Here is an 8490-nt window from a genome sequence, read left to right as displayed (position 1 = left end):
TCCACTCCATTCAATTCTACCCTATTCCATTCCTCTCCATTCCACTCCACTTCACTCCATTCCACTCCAATTCATTCCATTCCAATCCACTTCATTCCACTCCATTCCATTCCACCGCACTCCTTTCCATTCCACCGCACTCCTTTCCTTTCCACTCCAATGCACTCCACTACACTCTAATAAACTCTATTCCATTGCACTTCAATCCATTCCATTCCATTCCATTCCATTCCATTCCATTCCATTCTTCTCCACACCACTCCATTTCACTCCAATACTCTCCACTCAACTCCACTCCACTCCATTCCATTCCATTCAATTCAACACCATTGCATTCCATTGCACTCTACTCCATTCCACTCCACTCAATTCCACTCTACTAAATTCTATTCCATTCCATTCAACTCAATTTCAATCCATTCTACCCAACTCCATTCCATTCTACTCCACTCCATTCCATTCCCTTCCATTCCATTCCACTGCACTCCACTCCACTGCACTCCACTCCATTCCACTCCATTCCACTCCACTCCATTCCATACTATTCCACTCCACTCCACTTCACTTTATTCCATTGCACTGAATTCCACTCCAATCCATTCCACACCAGTGAATTCCATTCCATTCCATTCCAGTAAATTCCATTCCATTCCATTCCACCCCATTCCGTTCCACTCCCCTCCACTCATTTCTAAACTACTTCACCCTCTCCCCCAACTCCATTCCATTGCACTCTACTCCATTCCGTTTTATTCCATTCCATTCCATTCCATTCCACTCGATTCCACTCCACTCCATTTCACTCCATTCCACTAAATTCCACTCCATTCCTGTCCACACCCGTTCACTCTACTCCATTCCATTGCATTCCACAGCGCTCCCCTCCACTCCAATCACCTGCACTCCATTCCATTCCACTCCATTCCATTCCACTCAACTACACTCCATTTCATTCCACTCCACTTCACTCCATGCCACTCCACTCCACTCCACTCCATTCCAGTCCACTCTACTCCATTCCATTCCATTCCATTCCACTACGTTGCACTCCACTCCATTCCACTCAATTCCACTCCATTCCACTCCTTTCCAGTCCACTCTACTCATATCCATTCCATTGCATTCCACTGCAATCCACTCCACTCCATTCCAAATTATTCAACTCCACTCCTTTCCATTCCAGTCCACTCTACTTCACTCCACTCCACTCCACTCCATACCACACCATTCCATTTCACTCCATTTCACTCCATTCAAATCCATTCTGCTCCACTCTATTCCATTCCATTCAAATCCACTCCATTCCACTCCACTCCATTCCACTCCACTCTGCTCCATTCCATTTCATTTCTTTCCACTGCACTCAAATCCTTTTGAATCCATTCCACTCATTCCACTCCTCTCCATTCCATTCCATTCGATTCCATTCCATTCTACTCCAATCCACTCCACTCCATTCCACTTCATTCCACTCCATTTTACTCCATTCCATTCCATTCCACTCCACTCCGTTCTACTGCATTCCATTCCATCCCACTGCACTCCACTCCATTCCTTTCCAATCTATTCCCTTCCACTCCATTCCAATATACTCATCTCCTCTTCATTCTACTCCACTTCACTCCACTCCACTTCATTCCATTCCAGAGTACTGCATTCCATTCCACTCCATTCCGCTTCCCTCCATTCAATTCCATTCCACTCCATTCCACTAGATTCCTCCGCATTCCAGTCCACTACAATGCACTCCATTCCATTCCATTCCACTGCACTCCACTCCATTCCATTCCAATCCATTCCAATCCACATCTTTCCTTCCAGTCCACTGAACCCCATTCCACTAGATTCCTCCGCATTCCAGTCCGCTACAATCCACTCCATTCCATTCCATTCCACTGCACTCCACTCCATTCCATTCCAATCCATTCCAATCAACATCTTTCCTTCCAGTCCACTCCACTCCATTCCAATCCATGCCACTCCATTTCACTCCATTCCACTCCACTCCATGGCATTCCATTCCATTACAATCCATTCCATTTCATTCGACTCCATTGCATTGCATTCCACTCCATTCCAGTCCTTTCCACTCCACTCCACACTACTAGATTCCATTCCACTCCACTCCAGTCCATTCCACTCCATTCCACTCGACTCCAATACATTCACTCCGTTCCCCTCAATTCAAATCCACTCCATTCCACTCCATTCTACTCCACTCCTTTCCATTCCATTCCATTCCACTCAACTCCACTCCATTCCGTTCCACTCCATTCCATTTCACTCCATTCAAATCCATTCTACTCCACTGCATTCCTCTCCACTGCATTCCACTCCACTCTGCTGAATTCCATTTCATTCCTTTCCACTCCACTCCACTCCTTTTGAATCCATTCCAATCTAAACCACGCCACTCTACTCCATTACATTCGATTCCTTTCCATTCCACTCCAATCCACTCCACTCCATTCCACTCCATTTCACTCCATTGCCCTCCATTCCATTCCACTCCACTCCATTCCACTCCATTCCATTCCATCCTTCTGCACTCCAGTCCAATCCATTCCAATCTATTACCTCCCTCTCCATTCCAATCTACTCCACTCCACTACATTCTACTTCACTTCATTCCACTCAACTTCATTCCATTCCACTGTACTCTATTCCATTCCATTCCACCCCATTCCACTCCCCTCCATTCAATTCCATTCCACTCCATTCCACTAGATTCCACTGCATTCCAGTCCACTCCACTCCACTCCTTTCCATTCCATTCCAGTGCAGTCTACTCCATTCCATTACAATCCATTCCAATCCATATCTTTCCATTCCATTCCATTCCAGTCCAATCCAATCCATTCCACTACATTCCACTCCTCTCCACAACATTCCATGCCTTTCCATTCCATTCCAATCCATTCCATTTCATTCGACGCGATTCCATTCCATTCCAATCCATTGCAGTCCATTCCACTACACTCCACACCATTACATTCCATTCCACTCCACTCCAGTCCATTACATTCCATTCCACTCGACTCCACTCGATTCACTCCGTTCCCCTACGTTCAAATCCACTCCATTCCACTCCATTCTACTCCACTACTTTCCATTCTTTTAAACTCCACTCAACTCCACTCCATTCCATTCCACTCCATTCCACTCTACTCCATTCCATTCCTTTCCACTCCACTCTAATCTACTCCACACCATTCAATTCCACCCTATTCCATTCCCCTCCATTCCACTCCACTCCACTCCATTCCACTCCAATTCATTCCATTCCAATCCATTTCATTCCATCCCACTCCATTCCACTCCACTCTGTTCCATTCCACTCCAATGCACTCCACTCCACTCCAATACACTCTATTCCATTCCACTCCAATGCACTCCACTCCACTCCAATACACTCTATTCCATTCCACTCCAATCCCTTCCATTCCACTCCATTCCATTCCCCTAAACTCCACTCCATTCCACTCCAGTCCACTCCCTTCAACTCCATTCCACTCTATTCCATTCCATTCCGTTGCACACCATTCCACTGCATTGTACTCTACTCCATTCCACTGCACTCCTTTCCACTCCACTATATTCCATTCCATTCCATTCAACTCTATTCCAATCCATTCCATTCCATTCCACTCCACTCCATTCCACTCCACTATATTCCATTCAATTCCATTCTACTCCATTCCAATCCATTCCACTCCATTCTACTCCACTCCATTCCTTTCCATTCCATTCCATTCCACTGCACTCCTTTCCAAGCAAGTCCACTCCACGACACTACACTGCAGTCCATTCCATCATTCCATTCCACTCCACTCCATTCTATTCTAATTCACTGCATTCCTTTGCATTCCATTCTACTCCATTCCACTCAATTCCACTCCATTCCATCCATTCCATTCCATTCCACCCCATTCCAGTCCATTAAACTCCATTACACTCCACACCACTCCATTCCACTCCACTCCACTCACTGCATTCCATTCCACTCCATTGATCTCCACTCCATTCCTTTCCATTCTAATCCACTTCACTCCATTCCACCCCACTCCATTCCACTCCATTCCACTGCACTTCAATCCATTCCATTCCATTCCAATTCTTTCCACTTCACTCCACTGCATTCCACTCCACTCCACTCCATTCCATACCATTCCATTTCATTCCATTCCACTCCACTCCATTCCACTCCATTCCATTCCATTCCACTGGAATCCACTCTATTACACTCCACTCCATTCCACTCCAGTCCATTGCATTCTTTTCCATTCAACTCCCCTCCACTCGAGTTGACTTCATTCCACTCCATTCCATTGCATTGCACTCCATTCCACTCCATTCCACTACTTTCCTTTCAATTCCATTGCACTCCACACCTTTCCATTCCACTACTCTCCAGTCCGTTGTAATCCATTCCTACCGACTCCACTCCATTCACTCCACTCCCTTACATTCAAATCCATTCCATTCCGCTACATTCTACCCAACTCCTTTCCATTCTATTACACTCCACTCAACTGAACTCCATTTCATTCCACTCCTTTCCACTCTACTCCATTCCATTCCTCTCCACTCCACTATTCTCCCCTCCACTCCGTTCAATTCCACCCTATTCCATTCCTTTCCATTCCACTACACTACACTCCATTCCACTCCAATTCATTCCATTCCAATTCATTTCATTGCACTCCACTCCATTCCACTCCACTCCATTCAATTACAGTACAATATACTTCACTCCACTTCAATCCACTCTATTCCATTCCACTCCAATCCTTTCCATTCCATTCTATTCCCCTGCACTCCACTCCATTCCACTCCATTCTACTGTATTCCATTCCATTCCATTTAATTCCACTCCACTCCATTCAATTCCACTTCATTCCATTCCAATCCATTCTACTCCATTCCACTCCACTATATTCCATTATATTCAACTCCATTCCAATCCATTCCACTACATTCCACTACTCTCCCTTCCATTGCATTCCATTCCATTCCATTGCATTCCATATCATTCCATTCCACTGCAATCCATTCCATTCCACTACACTACCTTCCACTAAACTCCACTCCCCTCCACTACACTATATTCCATTCCATGCCATTCCATTCCACTACACTCCATTCCATTCCATTCCACTGTATTCCTTTCCATTCCTTTCTTCTCCAATACCCTCAATTGCACTCTGTTCCTTTCCACTGCATTCTATTCCATTACAATTCATTCCACACCACTCCATTCCATTACACTCCACTCCACTCCTTTGCTTTCCATTCCACTCCATAGCTCTCCAATCCATTCCTTTGCATTCAAATCCACTTCACTGCATTCCAATCCACTCTATTCCACTCCATTTTACTGCATTTCAATCCATTCCATTCCATTTAATTCCACTTCTGTCGACTCCACTCCACTCCATTCCACTCCAATCATCAGTTCCACTCCATCTCACTCCATTCCTTTCCATTCCTCTTCACTCCAATGAGTTCCACTCCACGCCATTCCACTCCACTTCATTCCATTCCTTTTTATTCAACTCAAATCCACTCCACTCAACTCCATTATACTCCATTCCATTACACTCGACACCACTCCACTCCATTCCACTCCATTCCCCTCCATTCCACTACTTTCCATTCAATCCCATTCCACTCCATTCCATTCCATTCCATTACACTCCACTCCACTCCATTCCATTCCACTCCATTCCACTGTACCCATTCCACTCCACTCCACCCCACTCAATTCCATTCCATTCCATTCCTCTCCATTCCACTACACTCAACTCCATTCCACTCCACTTCATTCCATTCCATTCCATTTCTTTCCACTCCACTCCATTCCATTCTACTCCGTTTCAGTCCATTCCACTCCACTCCAATCCATTCCAATCCACTCCAATGCATTCCACTCCATGCCATTCCATTATGCTCCATTCCATTCCTTTCCAGTCTACTTCATTCCACTCCACTCCATTCCACTCCATTCCATTCCATTCCATTCCACTCCATTCCACTCCACTCCACTCCATTCCAGTCCACTCCAATCCATTCCACTCCACTCCACACCTCCGTTCGATTCCACTATACTCCATTCAATTCCACTGTACTCCATTCCATTCCACTCCAATCCATTGCATTCTATACCACTGCACTCCATTCTACCCCACTCCACTCCACTCCATTTCACTACATTCCATTGCACTCCATTTCACTCCACTCCATTCAATTCCATTCCACTCCACTCCATTGTACTCCATTCGATTTTACTCCACTCCATTGCACTCCACTCCATTCCATTCCATTCCATGAATCATTATTCCTTTCCATTCCACTCCACTCCACTCTATATCATTCCACTCCACTCCATTACATTCCACTCCTCTCGAACTCACTCCATTCAACTCCATTCCAATAAACTCTACTCGATTCCACTCCATTCAATTCCATTCCAATCCATTCCACTCCAATCCATTCCACTTCATTCCAATCCACTCTACTCCATTCCATTCCATTCCATTCAACTCCATTCCACTCCATTCCACTCCATTCCACTCCACTCCATTCCATACCACTCCACACCATTGCATTACATTCCACTCCACTCCACTGTTTTCCATTGCACTGCTTTACACTACACTCAATTCTATTCCACTTCATTCCATTGCATTCCATACCACTCAATTCCATTCCATTCCATCCGCTCCACTCAATTCTATTACACTCCATTCCATTCCATCCCATACCACTCAATTCCATTCCATTCCACTCTGCTCCATGCCATTGCATTCCACTCCACTCCAATTCTTTCCACACCACTCCTCTCTCCAACCCACTCCATTCCATTCCACTCTACTCCATTCAATTCTGTTCCATTCCATTCCACTCGAATCCACTCCACTCCATTCCACTCCATTCCACTTCATTCCAGTGCACTCCGGTCCACTCCACTGCATTCCATTCCATTCCACTGCCCTTCAAACCACTCCATTCTATTGCACTCCATTCCATTCCACTCCACTCCATTCCATTCCACTCCACGACACTCCATTTCATTCCACTCCATTCCACTCCATTGTACTCCAATTCACTCCACTCCACTCCATTCCAGTCTACTCTACTCCATTCAATTCCATTCCTTTCCACTCCATTCCATTCCACTCAATTCCATTCTACTCCATTCCATTCCTCTCCATTCCACTCTACTCCACTCTACTACATTCTATTCCACCCAATTGCATTCCTCTCCATTCCATTCCACTCCACTCCACTCCATTCCACTCCACTCCTTTCCATTCCAATCCATTTCATTCCACTCCAGTCCACTGAATTCCATTCCTCTCCAATGCACTCCCATCCACTCCAGTCCACTCCTCTCCATTCCACTGCAGCCCATTCCATTTCCCTCCACTCCACTCAATTCCACTCCAATCAATTCCACTACACTCTTCTCCATTCCATTCCATTCCATTCCATTCCATTCCACTCCATTCCAATCCATTCCACTATACTCCATTGCACTCCACAGCATTCCACTGCACTCCATTCCATTACATTCTATTCAACTCCATTACAATCCATTCCACTTCATTCCACTCCACTCCAATTCATTCCATTCCATTCCATTCCATTCCAATCCATTCCACTCCATTCCTTTCCACTCCTATCCATTGTATTCCACAACACTCCTTTCAAGTCAACTTCACTCCACTCTACTGCAAAAAACTCCAATCCACGCCATCCCATTCTACTCCACTCCATTCCATTCCACTCCACTCCATTCCATTCCATTCAACTGCATTCCTTTCCATTCCACTGCATTCCTTTCCATTCCATTCCACTCCACTCAACTCTATTGCACTCCATTCCACTGCATTCCATTCAACTCCGTTCCTTTTCTCTCCTCTCCACTATACTCCACTACAATCCATTCAATTCCACCCCATTCTATTCCTCTACATTCCATTCCACTCCACTCCACTGCATTCCACTCAAATTCATTCCATTCCAATCCATTTCATTCCACTCCACTCCACTACATTCCAATCCGTTCCATTCCACTCCAATGCACTCCACTCCACTCCAATCCACTCCACTCCATTCCACTCCAATGCACTCCACTCCACTCCAATCCACTCCACTCCATTCCACTCCAATCCATTCCATTCCATTCCATTGCCCTACACTCTACTCCATTCCACACCAATTCACTCCATTCCACTCCACTCCACTCCATTCCATTCCACTCCATTCCATTCCATTCCTCTCTTCTCCGTTCAACTCCACTCCAACCCACTCCACTACATTCCTTTCTATTCCATTCAAACCCATTCCAATCCGTTCCACTCTATTCTACTCCACTCAGTTCCATTCCATTCCACTCTGTTCCAATCGTTTCCATACGTTTCCACTCCTATCCATTCCTTTCCACTACACTCTTTTCCACTGAACTCCACTCCACTCCACTACACT

Source organism: Pongo pygmaeus, chromosome 17 (genome assembly GCF_028885625.2).
Source record: "Pongo pygmaeus isolate AG05252 chromosome 17, NHGRI_mPonPyg2-v2.0_pri, whole genome shotgun sequence".
In the NCBI taxonomy this organism is placed as follows: domain Eukaryota; kingdom Metazoa; phylum Chordata; class Mammalia; order Primates; family Hominidae; genus Pongo; species Pongo pygmaeus.
The sequence above is the reverse complement of the archived record's forward strand: the minus strand, read 5'-3'. Positions refer to the sequence as shown.